This window comes from Artemia sp. Qi Xiang Cuo, chromosome 20 (assembly GCF_049724085.1).
Source record: "Artemia sp. Qi Xiang Cuo chromosome 20, ASM4972408v1, whole genome shotgun sequence".
Classification (NCBI taxonomy): domain Eukaryota; kingdom Metazoa; phylum Arthropoda; class Branchiopoda; order Anostraca; family Artemiidae; genus Artemia; species Artemia sp. Qi Xiang Cuo.
In genome coordinates this window covers 35,274,801-35,278,266 of record NC_142813.1, presented here as the reverse complement: position 1 = coordinate 35,278,266, position 3,466 = coordinate 35,274,801, and the positions used below count along the sequence as shown (strand labels likewise).

Below are 3,466 nucleotides of genomic sequence, written 5' to 3'. Positions count from 1 at the left end.
TTTAATTAGGTTGTGTATAAATATTGTATATTACGTATTAAATGAATATAAAATATTTACACGTTTATCTTTCGATAAGATAATTTTATTTTATTTTAGTTCTCAGTTCAGTATCGCTAAAGTTATTAAGCAAATTGCAAAAATATTTATGGTGTCTGAGTAATAATTCTAACTATTTAATTAAAACTAGAAAAACCCTGAAAATTAAAAAAATTGTTTTTTTTTTTACTACGTTCTAACTCCGGGACACATTTTTTAGGAGAATGATTTTAAGTACTGACAAGATATCGTCTGATTTATAATGCGAAAAATGAGTCAAAAGAAAGGGACGAAAAAAGAGCCAGCATTAGATAAAATCGCAGTTTTTGAGGCACCTGAACATGAAACTATTCTTTTAGGGAAATATCGTCTAGTTGTAAAAATTCGACGCAACGATGTTTGTCATACGTACTATGCAAAAGACATGGACAGCAACGAAGATGTACTTATCAAGTTGGGCTCTAAGGAAAAAAACGAGGTAATTCGTGACATCGATAATTCCAAGACACTTCAAGACACTGAAAATGGTGTACCTGAAGTCAAGTGTTGTGATCAGGAGAATGAGTACAACGTATTGGTAACGAATATTTTAGGACCTTCACTACAAGAACTGTTTACGTCTTGTAGTCTGAAGTTTAGCCTCAAGACAGTCTTGATTCTAGCTGATCAAATGCTGGAAAGACTAAAATATGTTCATTCTAAATTTTTTATTCATGGGAACATTCATCCAAGTAGTTTTTCTATGGGTATAAAAGACTATACAGACGTTAAAAAAGTTTTCCTTACTAGTTTTTCCTATACAAGACAGTATTCGAAAGACTTAAAGATAAAAGTGAAGTGCAATAAGTATAAAATAGGAAATCTTAAGTATGCTTCTTTAAATGCACATGAAGGTCTTGAACAAAGCCGCCGAGATGATCTTGAATCACTAGGATATGTATTGGTACATTTTGTGAAGGGTGATCTTCCGTGGCAAAACTTAAAAGCCACTTCAAAATTAGACTTATTAGACAAAATATACAAATCTAAAAAGTCCACCAGCATATCTACTCTATGTGAAAGCATACCAACAGAATTTGGTTTGTACTTGAACTACTGCCGAAACTTGAAGTTTGCAGAAGCTCCAAATTATTCATATCTAACTGATATCTTCAGAAATCTTGCTGATAAACTGAATATTCAGTATGATTTCACTTATGACTGGGAAAAGATTAATATTAAGATTGATCGTTACAACAGAGTGCATTGATCTCGAATCATTCAGTGTCGAAGGAGATTACTCTCAGATATACTGTGGCAACTTCCTTGCCGAAATGAGTGATTTGTTTTTACAGAAATATTTAGGTTAGGTTAAGTTAGGTTAGGTTAGGTTAGCCTATGTACGCGCGCGTACGTAGGCTAACCTAACCTAACTTAACCTAACCTAACATAACGTAATCTAGCCTAACCTAACCTAACTTAAACATGGAGATCCGGGTTGCAGCGGTAGCTAGCAACCTAGTAAGAGACGATCACGTCCAATGTTAAGAAATATAAAAACCCATAGTTCCTAAAAAAGGAGTCAGATCAAAACAAAAAGTACACCATTAGAACCGCCTTGTCCGAAACCCATGTATAGAAAACTTTCTGTCCCTTGGCATGAACAGCAAGGGAAATATATTGGCTTGAAAATCAAGAAAATTGACTTTAACCACGTTATTCTCCCCAAACGGGATATTTTTTTCTCTTTTCTTTTTTTTTGTATCCAGAGATAGCTTAGCACTAGAACATCGTAGAGGGTTGTTCAATAGCTCATTTTAAAGGAAATTAATTGGGTTAAAAACCTTTTGTAACTAAAATAAATTATTTCTAAAAGAGAATAAATTTTTCCACCAAAAACTGCATTTTCGATGTCTTTTCACACTGCAGTCTTTCAAACATAATCGTATACCAGCGGTAAGATTTGAACCCACGCCTCCGAAGAGACTGGTGGCTAACACCAGTGTCTTGGACCACTCGGCCAGGCTGCCTCTCATAAATAAATATATATGTGAATTTGGGTTGCAGCATTATCCGGGTTGCAGCGGTAGCTAGCAACCTAGTAAGAGACGATCACTTCCAATGTTTAGAAATATAAAAACCCATAATTCCTTAAAGAAGATTCAGATCAAAACAAAAAGTACACCATTAGAACCGCCTTGTCCGAAACCCCTATAATAGAAACTGACCACCCTTTGGCTTGAATAACAAAGAAAATATATTGGCTTGAAAATCAAGAAAATTGACTTTAACCACGTTATTCTCCACAAACGGGATATTTTTTTCTTTCCGCTTTTTCTTTCTCGTCAGCTAGCTGGGCACCGGAAAATCATAGAGAGCTGTATAATAGCTCATTTTAAAGGAAATTGCTACATCTAGTCACTTTTGTAATTAAAAATAAAATACTTTTTAAAGTAGAATCAATTTTGTCAAAAAAATTGCATTTTTGATGTATTTTTATACTGCAGTCTTTTCAAAGATATTTGAATTTTGAAGCAATCAAACAGTTCATGGTAATGAACTCTATAGTAATAATATCTACTTGTCTCAATAGTAACCGAAACTCTAAAGAACGAGATTTTGATACCAATAGATACATCAAAGCAAATAATTCGTGATAACGAACTGTATGTTGTATAGTAAGAGTGACTCGTCTCAATAGTAAAACTTGCTATATCTAGTTCCTTCTGTAATTAAAGATAAAATATTTTTTTAATAGTTCCGGTTTGCAGCGGTAGCTAGGAACATAATTAAAAGAGATCATTCGAAGAACATACCATTGTATATATTGGGACTTAGTTAGCTGCTCGATTCCTTGAAAAAAAAAATCTTATTTGTCAACTGAAACTAGAATAATTTCTGAAAATTTTAAACAAAATAATCCGGGTTGCAGCGGTAGCTAGCAACCTAGTAAGAGACGATCACCTCCAATGTTAAGAAATATAAAACCCCCCAACTCCTAAAAAAAGAGTCAGATCAAAACAAAAAGTACACCATTAGAACCGCCTTGTCCGAATCCTCTATAAAGGAAACTTACCGCCCTTTGGCTTGAATAACAAAGAAAATATATTGGCTTGAAAATCAAGAAAATTGACTTTTACCACGTTATTCTCCACAAACGGGATATTTTTTTCTTTCCGCTTTTTCTTTCTGCTCAGCTAGCTGGGCACTGGAAAATCATAGAGAGCTGTATAATAGCTCATTTTAAAGGAAATTGCAACATCTAGTCACTTTTGTATTTAAAAATAAAATACTTTTTAAAGTAGAATCAATTTTGTCAAAAAAATTGCATTTTTGATGTATTTTCATACTGCAGTCTTTTCAAAGATATTTGAATTTTGAAGCAATAAAACAGTCCATGTAATGAACTCTATAGTAATAATAGCTACTTGTCTCAATAGTAACCGAA

The 3,466-nt window shown here is 33.3% G+C and overlaps 1 pseudogene; it reads left to right on the top strand.

Moving 5' to 3' along the window:
* The first annotated feature begins 310 nt into the window (after nucleotides 1-310).
* Nucleotides 311-1,288, top strand: LOC148940146 (casein kinase I pseudogene; annotated as a pseudogene).
* The last annotated feature ends 2,178 nt before the right edge of the window (nucleotides 1,289-3,466 follow it).